Raw genomic sequence first — 15713 nt, forward strand, 5'->3', positions numbered from 1 at the left:
CTCTAGACAGAATAGAAGCACTGTAAGCTGAATGCAATAAATTTCTGTTAATTGAATCCTATTTTCTGACAGATATCTATATGCAACTAATTATTAGTTTATCTTAAGCTGTCAGGAAATATACATTTACATATGTATGTGAATTCTTTGCTAATTAAATAAAAAATAAATTATATTTTAAGAAAGCAGTTTTTTTTTTTTTTTACAGAATGTGATCAACCTATAAATGCTCACTTGCATTTCTCTGCCACAAAAGTTAAAATAATTCCTGTGGTGTTTTTTTTTTGTTGTTGTTTTTTTTGTTGTTGTTTGTTTTTGCCTCTGTAGTGAGGAGCTGTGGGCAGCCTGCTTTTCATCCTGCCCCGCTCCAGGCCGCCTGGCTAGCTTATGCCCCAAAATAACAACACACAAACTGTATTCTTTTAAATACTGCTTGGCCCATTAGTTCCAGCCTCTTATTAGCTAATTCTCACATCTCTTGCTTTAACCCATATCTAATAATCTATGTAACACCATGAGTGGTGTCTTACCCGGAATGATTCAGCATGTCTGACCTGGTGGCTGGCTTCATCGCAACTGGTTGTAGAGGCAGGGCAATTGTCTGAGCCATCTACCTCACTTCCTTCTTCCTGTTCTGTCTACTCCACCCACCTATTTTCTAACCTATTAGGCCAAGCAGTTTTCTTTATTAATTAACCAATGAAATCAACAGATTGATAGAAGACCCCCCTCCATCATGCCTCAAATGTACTTTTCAGATTCTGGCACTGTGAAGACATACATAGTGTCTCTTAAAGTGCAATGAGCAAAAATTCACCTTCAAAAATAGAGAAATGCTAACTTTAAATGAATATTGTTTTGCTCTGTAGTTCATAGTTACATCTGATAATATGGTATACTTTTCAAATGTATTTTATCATATTTTTCATTTGAGAGTTTCATACATGCATTTCATACATTCTGATCAAGTCCACCTCCACTTTCTCCCTTTTAAGTCCTCCTACATACAGCCAGCTATTTTACTCTGAACTTCATGCAATCTCTCGCTTTTTAAAAGTCCTCTGAGTCTACTTAGTGCTGCCTATGCATTCATAAATATGGGACTATTTACTTGTGCTCGGATAACGTCTGTGTGGAACTCTTTTGTATGGCTACAGTTTACCTATTCTCAGGATTGCACCTCTAAGGAAATCTCCCTCAGAAGCCATCACTTGCTAGTTCCTCAGCCAGGGCTGGGACTTTTACCCCTTAAATATTTTATATATTGAAAACTTAGCTGGATTTGAAGACTCTTAAAGCTTAAAAAGACCACTGAAAGTGGTTTGATTATTTTTTTTTTTCATTTATGAAAGACAGTGAAGTCTGTAAAAGAAGCATGACTTACTCAAGGTTATACTGATGATCTGTGTTAGAACAAGCACTTAAATGACCTTGACATTTTGTACACCAGAAATTTTACTGGTAGACTAAATTTCAAACTACAGTCAAAATATCAAATATATGTAAATATTGGGAAGACATTTCAACCACAGAAACTTCTACATTGTTAGCCTTATTTTAAGAGCAATTCCGTGGGCCAGAGGGCACTGAGATTTATTCTGTATTGTGCTCAGGGAAAACGAATTAGGTTGCAGCAGAAGTGATTTAAGTGGTAGGTTTTCATTTCACAGTTGATCACAGCAAAGACAGAGACCATTTGGTGCCTTTTTCAATGTCTGCCAAAAGTTACTTCGTGTCTCAAATACTGATTTTTTTTCATTGATGCGCAGGCAGAACTTAGCCCCCAAGGAAGCCTGTAGAATTGGTTAAATGCCAGAGCTGGTTTATTTCTCTGGTGAAATTGAAGTGTTCCCATATTTTTAAATACCATTTGATTTTATTTCTTTTCTAATATGTTTGTCTATAATGGGTTAATAGGCATATTTGGATCTTATTTAATTTTACACTTATACTCTGTGTAACCATTTTTACTCTTTGGTATTTAAATACTTAATTACTAAATACCAATTTTGGAAATAGATTTAAAGTTGCCTGCAATTACTGAACTGAGAAAGTTTCTAGGTGGGCTGGAATAACAGAAAAATAGCAGTATGAAAAATAGTTGCCTTTATTATTCCATGCCTTTTAATCATAAACATTAAAAGATCAATAAAAAGTAAGTCTGAGCAAACTGTCAATTAAAGCTTTAGACCTCAGGTCTTTCTCTTCAGCTCCCCCAGAAAACACAGTAAATAGGTACACAGTGAAAGCATACTGATTCAAAGAGGTAAGTGGGCAGAAACAATCGCAGACAGAAAACAAAAAGTCATTCATCTTGTTGAGTATCACCTTTTAGACACTGCAGTTTTGTGCCATGTCTTACAGATGGGACAATTTTCCAGATACTTATAAAAAGTGTCTCACAATTATAAGTTTGAACCAAATGACATGACAGCTTACCTCATGATGAAACAAAATCCTATGCAGTACAGATTTTCCTTGAACTAAATTATATTGGATTACTTCCGGATTTGCTAAAATGACCTTCATAAGACATGAGATAATTTATAATTTCACAATTAATTTTAAAAACTCTCAGAGTAGGATTATTGAAAATTATATAGTTCATTTCTGGGTTGTGCTTTAAACTTGATTAAAAGTCCTATACTTCCATCATTAGCTCACACTGTTATGAAGTTAGCAGGTCCACAATAGAAATGTTTACATTTACATGGTAGTTTTGGGCTCTCACAATCCTCATACAGTAGTTTAATAGCTATTTTCCAAACAATTTAGGCAATATCAAGCATCCATTAGTAAATCTTTCAAATGCATTATAAAAATTGAGAGACCCACTTCACATCAAAGAAGGCATAGAACTGAGATCTAATTGAATGGGAGAAACTGAGCTAAACAAAACCAATTGCAATTCTGTTGGTTTTAAAGATCTAATAGCAATGACATCCAGTGTTAAAACTCTTGACACTCATTCTGTTTTCTATTGTAACATTTGACACAGTGTAAAGTGGCATATATTTGCCAGTACAGACTTATGGTTACTTACGTTTTTGTCAAATATTGAAAGATAAAGAGAAACATTAAGGTAATAATCCAAATGGGTCATGACATATAATACACGCTTTTAAAATAAATAACAAATGATAAAGACCAATGATAAGCTAAATTGTCTGAAGTGACTGCTAAGGAAGTACTCTTTTAAAAATTATGAGTTTTTTCACATGACTTTATAATCTACTCATACCAATATTTTTATAGTTCCAGGGGAAAAGTCAATTTTCTTTAAGGGTGTTGCCACTGGTAAGCTGATTATGTTCTACTAGAAGATCATATATCCAAGAATATATGGGTAGCACAAATTGGACTTTATGGATAAATATAAGGTGACACAAAGTTGGATGTATAAGGATATGGGGCTTGATCTGGGAGGAGTTGGGAGAAGGGCTGGGGTATAACTAAATAGATTGTATAAAATTCTCAAGGAAGAAAAATAAAGATGAAGAGAAAAACAACCTTAAAGAACAGACACTCATCAAAAACCTGTGATGTACTTGTGGGGCTTTCAAGGCTTGAGAATACAGTTTTCCGGAAATTCCAGCTGCAGGATGAAGTGATTCAATGGGTTTCAGCAAAACAAAATAGAAAAATCTAGATTTAAAGAGAGGTATTGATGCAATAGACAGCTACATTTTGCGTCGAAATGCAATCATACTACCCATTCAAGTGCTTCCTTCTAAACTGTCTGCATGGCTCTGCTTCTTGCAATTGTAAGTTTGCATTTGCTGAATCTCAAATTAGTTTGTTTGTTTCTTTACTGCCTAGCATGTTATAAGCACTCAAGAAAATTTGTTGGCCTAAAGTGCAGTATAAGGCTATTTTCAAATAATTACTTCAGAAATTAAACTTCTGTGTGTGAGCCAAATATATTAACTCATGCATTACCACAGCAGTTACAAATAACTATTCAAAACAACCTATGAGGGTTAATAGCAAGTTTTTGAGAATTTCAAACACATGGGCATCAATAATACACTCCTGAGCATTGGTAGATCACTAATCCACTTGAACCCATTCCAATTAATTTGCAGATAAAACAAATTAAATATTAAAACATTTGTAACTATTTTATACATATACCCCTAAGCTTCAAATATGCAGGAATAAAGATAGCCTTTCATACTAACTTTGCAATTACATAAACAATCCAAAATATTATGTTTGTACTATTAATATATGAATAAAAAAGACTTGGTAGGAAATGGGCATGCATAAGGCAGGGAATGCATATAGGGAAAGATGGTAGCCAGAGATAGTGTGTGAGGCGCATGCTCAATATTGTTTAAGTCTAGTTAGATGTAGCACATCATATGTATGTATACAATATGTTGTATATGCATATATAGATAATTATATATTTGTATATGTATACATATACATTAAATATGGCAAAGTTTTTCTTTCCTGTGTAAAATAAATGCTGAAGGACATTTTTTTTTTTTTTTGGTTTTTCGAGACAGGGTTTCTCTGTAGATTTGAAGCCTATCCTGGAACTAGCTCTTGTAGACCAGGCTGGTCTCGAACTCACAGAGATCCGCCTGCCTCTGCCTCCTGAGTGCTGGGATTAAAGGCGTGCGCCACCACCGCCCGGCTTGAAGGACATTTTTAAGGACCAATTAGCAACACTATGATTATCAGAAAGACAGATTATTTTGAGATACTTATAGCTTGGTTCCTGTAACACAACATTCATTCTTACAGTCTGAATTAGTTTCTAGGGTTCCAGTAATCATATCTAAGTTGTAAAGAGTAGGATGATAGAGAAAAACAGAAATTCATGTACCTCTCTCTTATTAAGAGATTCCTGAAAGTCTTAAGACTCTTCTACTCACTCTTCAATGTTGGATACCATCATACACTACTTTCTGATGCCAGAAATGTAGGAAAATGGCCTTTAAGATTGAACTCAATGTTTTTTAAATTTCAATAAAAGAGAACAATATCTAATGGGTAACTAATAATATCTAAAATGCCTTTTTGGGGGGGACAAGGGCCACATTAAAAGAAAATTTTCTCAATTAGCAACAAATTAGTTGTTTTGCTGTCTTATATTCTTGACACACCAATGGTTTTCATAGTTCAGCATCTTTAATTTTCAATTGGCATTTACTATTAGTTTTACTATTTCTCAGAATGTAGAAAATCACCGTACTTGTAGAAAGTTGAATGTGTCTCACTTGTATTCTATTTTATTGTATTCTGTCCCCAGTAATACACACACACACACACACACACACACACACACACGATGTGCTCTTACCTTTTAAAACTGCTTTACTACTTTAAACCCTTTCTTAAAAAATCATCCTACCCATCCTCCCACTAAAGAGCATGGCATCCACAGATAATATAGTTATTTTCAACATGCAAATAATTATCTTGTTTTCTAAGTGAGAGAAATGATCGCCCCTCCTAGAAAAAGGATATTCTTACAAGAAAAAAAAATAGTGAGTGTGCAACACTGATAGCATTTGTGCAAAGCGGCCTTCTGTTTCTTTGCCTGCTTTTCTTCTCCTCTCTTCTCTTCCTTAGCTTCTTTCTCTGGGTTTCTATAGGGCTTGGCCTTTTCTGTTTATTGCTAAAAGAAACAAGTACTGTTGAATATGATACATGACATATTTGGAAAGGTAGTAAATATTTAATACATGATATGGTAAATAATGTATATAATTTAGCAAGAAACAATGTAAATATTTCATAGACTGCAGTGCAGCTGTTAGGTTGGAATTAAATCTGTGAGCCTAGAGAAAAGCTGTACTTCAACATTTTTTTCCTGAGAAGAGTACTTTCTGCTCTAGCTTCTAAAGTCCACATCTAAAGAGAAATGGTTGGCACTTAAGGAAAATAAAATATTAAAATGTCTCAAAAGCATTAAAACTATTTATAAAACAGCTTCCCAATTATTTTACATACCATGCAATCCAATATTAATCATGCTATTCAATATCATTTTAATCTTATTCATATTGCTTATCCATTCTCTTTATGTGGTCAGTCTCTTTAGTTTAAAGTTTATACTCCCTGTATTTATTTTTGCCAACTATAATAGAAAGGTTTTTTATTTTGTTATCTGTTCATTTCCATTGCATAAGGTAACACACTGCAGATACTCTCCATACTTAAGTTTTTTATTTCAGGGTAGGCAAAATGATGTAGCTTGGAGAAATGCCTGCTATCAAGCCTGATGGTATGATTTTGATCTCTGAACTCACACAGTGGAATGAGAGAATTAATCCCACAAGTTATTTTCTGCCCTTCACGTATATGCTGTCATGTGTAATCTCTGTCCATATACTTAGATACATATCTATATTCACAATATAAATTGATATAAAAATTAAATCCACTTAACAATATATCTTGGATATACCCATGTAACTTTGTTTATTCTTCATTCTTTTCAACTATTCCCTAATATCCCATCAAAAGGAACGCACCATAAGTTATTCTACCATTCTTTAAACAGGAATCATTCAAGATAATTAGAGTACTATATATTTACAAAAACGTGATACAGTAATCAAAAGTGTTACAGTAATCAACTATTTATGTGATGTTGAACATGTAGTTTTAGAATGAAACATTGGAGGTGTTGAAGGTAAAGTGAGTGCAAAATGAAAGAATATAAATACAATATTAGTTTAATATTTTTTTAAAATTAAATTTATATTTAAAATTTACTAGGATACAAAGATTAACTGTGAGATCCTCTTTAATCCGTCTGTTCTTCCAGATAATGGTTTGCACTGCTACTATATCTTTCTGCTAAAATTTAAAAAAGGAATTGTTATTCAGCTTACCAGTTTTATTTTCTTCATATGTAAGTAATAATTTCTATGTCAAACCTGAAATTTGAAGCCTTATAACATTTTAATTATTGTCCATCTCATAGCTGATGTTGGCTTCCTGATTTTTTTACATTTTGATTTTATAATGTATATGAATTTATATAATTTGACCCCTTTCTCTTTCCCAAATAGCTTCTGTTTCTGTTGCTACTCCCTCACAAATTCATGACCTTGTCTTCATTTATAATTGCTATATGTTCTGGTGGTTTGAATGAAAATGACCCACTATGGGCTCATAGCGAGTGGCAGTATCAGGAGGTGTGGCATTGTTGGAAGAAGTGTCATTGGGATGGGCTTTGAGGTTTCACACACTCAAGTCATGCCCAGTGGCTCATTTTCTCTTACTGCTCCCTTCTCTTATAGATGTCGAATTCTTAGCTCTGTCTCCTGCATCCTGCCATGCTTTCCACCATGACTGTAATGGACTTATCCTCTGAACTGTAAGCCATTCCCAATTAAATGTTTTCATTTATAAGAGTTTCCATGGCCGTAGTGTCTCATTGTAGCAATAGAACTTTGACTAAGGTATAAACATACATATATATAACCTACATGAGTTTTTTTCAAGGTCTGGTCACTTGTTAATTTTAAAGACTTCTTTATGACTGAAGTTAGAAGTAGAATGTCTGAGCAAGGACACCATACATCTCTTATTTATTTTAAAAAACCTATCTTTTTTCATTATACATGCCAATCCCAATTCCTACTTCCTCCCTTCATCCCATTCCCTCAACCTTCCTCCCCAGCTTATCCCCATCCACTCCTCAGAGAGGGTAAGGCACATTTCTTTGTGGAAGGACCAAGGCCCTCCCTACTATATCTAGGCTGAGCAAGGTATCCCTCTAAGGAGAATGAGTTCCAAAATGTCAGTACAAACAGTAGGGAATAATAAAACTGCCATTCAGCAATTGATAGAAGCAGAGGCAGAGAGTCACAGTGGAGCACGGGCTGAGCTCCCAAAGTTCAGTTGAAGAGTGGGAGGAGTGAAAATATGAGCAAAGACATCAAGACCATGATGGGGATATCCAATGAAACAGCTTACCTGAGCTAATGAGAACTCACCATCTCTGGCAAGACAGGGAAGGAACCAGCATAGGACCAAGCTAGGCACTCAGAATGTGGGTGACAGTTGTATGGCTGGGTCAACGACTGCTGGGTCACTGACAGTGGGACCAGCACACATCTGTTAACATCTGTTCCTGACACTTTTTCTTTGCATCTTTCATTCTCTTGGCAAAAAGTTCAGCATATCTAGCAATCATGTCCTTATTTTTCCTACGGAAACTGTTCTTTATTTCCAAAGAGTTATGTTTGTATCAGTGTTGCAGGACACCTGCAGTAACAAGGTGCTAAATCTTGGGTGCTCTAGTCGTAGGCTTCTCTCACCTTCTTTGTTTAAGGATTTTTTTTGATGACCTATTTGTGAACATCATTTTCTCTAGGGAGATTGAAAATCTTTCAGATTCTGCTATCTCTTTTGGGCCCCCAACTTCAGAGGCAAAGTATCATCTAAGAATCTCTCTCTCTCTCTCTCTCTCTCTCTCTCTCTCTCTCTCTCTCTCTCTCTCTCTCTCTCTCTCTCCCTCTCTCTCTCCATCTACACTCAGATTGGCATTCACAATGCATTCCCAAAGAGATATATATTTCCTAGTGCCAATTCTCCTTGGTCTATAATCAACAGCAGGCACAATCTGTGTGGGTCAAGACATCTTGTCTCAAGGCAAAATTTCATTGTTATTACCATGATTTGGACCACATAGCCATTCCACTCTTCACCAAGAGCATCAAAAACTACTTCTGTGACCATGTGCTTCTCATTGAAAGTACCAAGCTTGAGTTCCTCATTCACTTCAATGAGTGTCATTGAGAAGGAGGTATTCAAATTCATCTTGACACAGAGCCTGATTGATTTTTAATTAGCATTTCTTCAATTAGAGGTTGTAAGCATATTTGAATATACTTAAGACTCATTTTTACATTGTTTTACACATGGTGTTTTGGTCTTTTTCCTACTTTTTGTTATAGTACTATCATTATTCCATTGAAAATTAAATCATCCAATTTCTTCCCTGGATAGCAAATAACTAAGTACTCTTCCAGAAACTGGTCTTCATTTTCAATCAGATATTTTCACTGCTGTCATTATATTGTGAATTTTCATAATTCTCCTTGTGTATGCTTCCCTGATATTTATAAAGAGGATGCATCAGTTGTCTAGTAGCTTAATCTGAGGGCTTAAGTGCTGACTCAAAATAATTTTGAACCTCATGTGCATGTCAAAAACGTGACTTACCAGCCTTTTGGGATATGGAAATAGGTAGATGTTGGAGGCAAACTGGCCAGTCAGTCTAAGAAATTGGCAAACTCCATATTCTGTAAAAAAATAACTCTCAAAAATGCATTAGAGAGCCATAGAGGAAGATACTTGACATTACTTTTTGCCTTCACACATACATGTGCAAGCACTTCCCCAAAACACACGTGTACATGTACAGACATATAGTTGGAGGATGCCCATTGTTCCCAGCTGCCCAGACCTGAAATAATCACACAAAAAACACAGAGACTGTATTATTTACAACACTGCTTAGCTAATAGCTTAGGCTTATTATTAACTAACTCTTACATCTTAAATTAACCCATTCCTATTATATTTTACCACAAGATGTGTGGCTTACTGGCAAAATTCTGGCAGGCTCCAGCAGGCATCTTTCTCCTTAGGTAGCTACATGCTGTTTCTCTGACTCCACTTTCTTTCCTCTTCTGTCTAAGTTTCCTGCCTTACTCTATTCTGCCCTGCCATAGGCCAAAGCAGCTTTATTCATTAACCTTCATTAACCAATAAAAGCAACACATACAGAAAATCTTCCACACCACACACAGACACACACTCACACAACAAACACTCACTCAAAAAAGAGAGACAGAAGACAGAGAGACAAAAAGATTTCTTCAGCATAGTAATCAAATAGACTGGTTTAGGCTCATCTTAGATTCTTAGACTCAGTGTTTACCCTTTTCAAGCTGTGAAATGCTCCATTAGCCATATTATCTCTCCTGTTTTCCTTTTTTTATATTCTAAACAAGAATTACAACAGTATTTAATGCAGTTTTAATGTCTAATAAAGATGAATTATAACCACTGAGATTCCAAATGTACTTAAATCATGGAGATGTTTCAGATGTGGGGCATGTGAAGAAACCCCCTTCTGACAACAACTGTTTGGAAACTTCTACTGAGTGACTACTGGCTTATTCCTTTCAATGAACTGAGGAGGCCATGCACACATTTATGTTTTCTCAAGTATTTCACTTATGGGTATTTACTTATCCTAGACTTAACCTCAAAGCATATGGCAAATTCAGATGTTTGGTTGCAGAAATGGCTAGTGGATAGAATACATGCAACACACTTCAATGTATGTCTTCAGTTAAGAATCTAAGGTCATATTGCAGATAACATTTAGTACCATCATTTTTAGCCATATGGAATTTTGTCTAAGCTTGTTTTGAGCAGGAAGAGAAGACAGGAGGAATTCACTAACAATATTGCTCACAAATCATAGGGAATTTGAATTCACATTATTCTTCATATTTTGCTTTTATGGCATGCACTAATTTTTAAAGAAACTAACTTGATTTAGACTAACTTGAATGTAAATTTTAGCAGCAGTTACATATGTTCTCAAGAGACCTAGCTACTAAGTTGATTACAAACAGCTGCAACCATTCAATTGCCAGTGAAATGTTATTCAAAGGACAATTAAAATCAGAAAGCCCATATGTAGATTTCTGTCCTATATCCTTTGCACATTTCAAATGCTGATACTGTCTGACCTTCAAGCCATATAACCAGGTATTTTACTACAGTAATCAAATATTTGGGAAGTCATGCATGAGGTTAAGTACCATTAAATTTTTGTGAAGATCCATTAGAAGGAGAAGAGAAAAGTGAATTCAGTTTGTAACGATGTCAAATATATGTATAATAGCAGCAGTTACATAAGCATTAAGCTTTGAGTCCAGAGGGCATTTTCCCCAAACAAAGTGCAGTAGATAATGTTGAATGCAATCATGCATGATACATTTGTTAATGCAGACACTAATGTTCAATCATTTGAAATTTGTTAATAAGAAGTTTTTCTTTGTAGTTTTTTTTCTTTTTAAGTCTTTGAAAATAGGAATGTAAAATGGTTATGCACTCTTTTTTATTGATTTTTATTGAGCTCTACATTTTTCTCTGCTCCCCTCCCTGCTTCTCCCCTCCACTTTAACCCTCCCCCAAGGTCCCCATGCTCCCAATTTACTCAGGAGATCTTGTCTTTTTCTACTTCCCATGTAGATTAGATATATGTATGTCTCCCTTAGTGTCCTCACTGTTGTCTAAGTTCTCTGGGATTGTGATTTTTAGGCTTTTTTTTTGCTTTGTGTTTAAAAAACATTTATGAGTGCGTATATGTGATAACTGTCTTTCTGTGTTTGGGTTACCTCACTCAAAATGATGTTTTCTAGCTCCATTCATTTTCCTGCAAAGTTCAAGATGTTATTTTTCTGCTGTGTGTAAATGTACCACATTTTCCTTATCAAAAGCTTCTGTACTGTAAAGAACATGGTCAACAAGACAAAACAATAGCCTACAGAAAGGGAAAAGATCTTCACTAACCCCACATCAGACAGAGGTCTGATCTCCAAACTATACAAAGAACTCAAGAAATTGGTCATCAAAAGAACAAATAATCCAATAAAAATGGAGTACAGATGTAAACAGAGAACTCTCAACAGAAGAATCTAAAATAGTTGAAAGACAAAACTTAAAGAAATGTTCAACATCCTTAGTCATCAGAGAAATGCAAATCAAAACAACTCTGAGATTCCATCTTATACCTGTAAGAATGGCCAAAATCAAAAGCACAAATGACAATTTATGTTGGAGAGGTTTGGGGGTAAATGGGACACTTCTGCATTGCTGGTGGGAATTCAAGCTGGTACAGCCCCTTTGGAAGTCAGTGCGGCAATTCCTCAGAAAATTAGAAAACAACCTCCCTCAAGACCCAGTAATACCACTTTGGGGTATATATCCAAAGGATATTTAATCGTGCCACAAGGACATGTGCTCAACTATCTTCATAGAAGCATTGTTTGTCATATCCAGAACCTGGGAACAACCTCAATGCCCCTTGACCGAAGAATGGTTATACACTCTTATCTGAATGCAACTCCTACAAGAAAGTAGGAATAGTTTTTCTCTGAAAGTGGATTTAGAGAACTGCTTGATGTTTGCCCATTGATTTGAATTTTTTTGCATTTTATGAATATTATGCTATTAATATTTTCTGTCCAATTAAATCATGTGTCAGATGTTCTAATGATAGAAATCATAATTAGTTAATAACTGAAGTCAACAAGCCAAGAATAAAACATGCAATACATTCTAGGAAGGTGGCAAAGAAATTTTCAGAGCAAATTATTGTGGAACATTTTTAAGATGATGAAGAAGGTATTCATAGAAAATGCTGTTTGAATGACAAGAAGATGCAATCATCCAAATACTCTTAAGGTTAAAGAACAAGCACTAAGGTCCTGAAGTGGTTCAATAATATTAACTAAACCAGACATTTAGAATATAGGAACTTATACAATATTAAGTACAATATTATACAATATTAAGTCATTCAAAATTTCAGCATGGATAGTAGAAGAGATCATGATGCCTCCCCATTACAGGAAATGATTAGAATTAATGTTGTCTGGAGATAAGAAAGCTAGTTTACTTTGAATGTTAAACCTGATAGACTATCAGTGTCTCAGTTCAAGGTCCTAAGCCCTTATATACATTGACAGCAGTGAGTAAACTCATTTGTTATTTAGGAGGTATGTGCAAGAGGATTTAGAGGCAAGAGAATGGGGTGCAGATCTTGTCAAATCCCATTATATTAATGTACAGATTTCTCAAACAGTAAATAAAAAATAAATGAGAGATGGGTGACACTAAATGAAACTGAAGAGTTGAAGGCAAATTTCCTCAAGGGTTGATGGATAAAGATTTTTAATTTTATTTGAAATATATTTAATAATGATTTAAAAGATTTAAACAAGAAAACATTAAATACTGTTGATGTGGTATTCCCCTCTATATGCTATGAATATGTTTTATTATCATTTGTTAATAAAGAAGCTGCTTTGGCCTATGGCCAGGCAGAATATATGTAGACAGGAAAACTAAACTGAATGCAGGGAGAAAGAATATGGAGACAGAAAGAAGCCATGTAGCTGCCAAGAAGCAGGATGTGAGGTAACAAGCCATGAACATTTTGATAAATTATTATAATAGAAATAGGTTAATTTAAGATGTAAGAGCTAGCTAGGAGTATGGCTGAGGAGTTGATCAGTTTTGTAATTAATATAGTTTTGTGTGATCATTTAGGTCTATGTGGCCAGGAAACAAAAGTGCTGTCTCCACTTACACACTGTTGTATTTATTTTGCTATATTAAGTCACTCTTGTTTTTTGCCAAAAGAATTGATTTTGGTATGGTATATATCATGAAAATCCAGATAAACTTTAAAAAGACCCTGCCTGTGTAAAGTATAACATGGGATACAGAGAAAAACATTGAAGTAAGAATAACAGAATGATAGATTAGAAGTATGCATATTTTTGTGTATATGCATAGAAATTCTAAAGCAAAGAGTCACACAAATTGTTTCATATTTTCTCGCCTTGGTTCATTGTTGCAGTTGCTTTTTCTCAAAGAAATAAGACTTAGAGAAAGTTAGCAAGTGCTTAAAGATTAATTATAACAACTCACTTAAGGTATCTATAGGCGATTGCAGTCGTCCTTTGTTTCCTTCTACAATTAAAAGATAAGTTCTTATTGATAAAGATAAAATGTACTTCAGAAACAACACTTAGAGTAATCAAGCTGAATGGACTTGGAAGCCTCTTCCCTGAGGACTAGCTTTAGTAACATCCAAAGGGACTAGGCACACTGCTAAGGGAGAAAAGTAATTGGCAGTCTTACTAAGCTGTGATGCCTATGAACCACAGCAAAGACCAGGATGACAAAATATACCCAAAGCTACAATAGTAGTGCATATATCTTGAGAGTTACCATGAGTTGCGTAATTGGATTTAGGGACCACCTCAAAAGGATGGAATTTATGCCTGGTATTGTAAACTCAACCATCTATTGATAAATGGTGAGGCCATAAACTCATTACTGCCACTTTCCTAAACCATTATAATTATTGGAGAAAAACAAGCCTGGTTAAAATACAGAGAATGTCTGACCCAATGGGCATTGAGTCCAAATTGATAGTTCTGAAACACAAGCCCTACATTAAAAAGTACAGAGAACATGATGGAAGAGGGATCAGAAAGATGGTAAAGAGACAGAAAAACAGGACTTCTGCTATGAGATTTCTCTTCTATATATGACAGAGAAGTTGCGTTCATGATTTCTCAACAAAATGGTCACCTACACAAAACTTTGATAATGACTGTACAAGTTGATATGCTAAAGGGGTTGAAAGAAATCTCACAAGACTCCATCAATAGATGAAGAGCTACAGGCAATTAATGACTACTAAAAAGAAGTCTTCTCCAGGGATGATCTCCCAAATGTACGGCCATCAAATCATATGCATTCATAGAACACTAAATGGACCAAACAAGTTGTATGTGTATGTGTATATGTATATATTTCTCTCTCTCTCCTTTTCCCCCCCCTCTCTTTCTCTCTCTCTCTCTCTGTGTATGTGTGTATGTAAAATAATAATGAAAGATAGATCATGAAATTGAGAGGGGAAAATGTGAAGGGGTTGAAGTGAAAAGAAATGATGAAAATATAGCACACATTTATGAAATTTTAAAAATATGTAAAACAAAATAGATAATACCATATTGGATTTAGGTATCTTGAATCCAGGAAAAAATACATTAAAAAATAAATCCCCATATAGTTATAAACTACTGCTGTACAAATTATTGAAAGCATCAAGACAGTGTAGGCAGGGAACAGACAAAAACCTAGAATTATATCTTAAGACATTCCAATATAATATAAATATTTTAGAAAAGGAGGAGATAAATATATATAGATAATGATTTACTCAGAGAGTTTATAAAAGTAGTTTATGTAGTAGAAGATAAGGAAAATTTTGTAAGAAAGAAGGGGTGATAAAACATTTTAAAACCTACTGAGAGGTGGATGAAGAGGAAGAATAAAAATGTTCATTATTTTAATCAAAATAAAGGCCTCACTTCTCTTGATGAGCATATTCTTCAGTTAAATGATAACAGAAATCACATGAGGACATAGTAAAGGGTAAATAAGGAATTCTAACTTTAAAATGCATATTATAATTGATATACATCTGCTTCAGTAAACATGTAACAAAGTAAATAACAAACACGGTATTTTAAAAACACAGTTTTGAATTGGCATGATGTCTAAGCCAGTAAGGAAGATGCTTGTAACCTGCCATGAAAGCACAATGACCTGAGTTTGTTTCTCAGAACCCACAACAAACAGAATGAGAGGACTGACTACACAAAAGATGTTTTGTAATCTCCATGCAAGTGCTATGGTATAACAGCCACAACATATGCCACACATATGCACAAGGAAAATAAAAATTTTAAATACATAGGTTTACTTAATATTGCAATAAATATTCTCATGAGAAGAAATGGAATGGGCATATAAGATGAAAAGTATAAAGCCAGCTATCTCTAAGAGATAGGCTTTTGTACCATAATGAAAACCATGTTCTACATTTTCAATGTTAAGAATTTTATTAGCTTAAAATA

This window comes from Arvicola amphibius, chromosome X (assembly GCF_903992535.2).
Source record: "Arvicola amphibius chromosome X, mArvAmp1.2, whole genome shotgun sequence".
Classification (NCBI taxonomy): Eukaryota; Metazoa; Chordata; class Mammalia; order Rodentia; family Cricetidae; genus Arvicola; species Arvicola amphibius.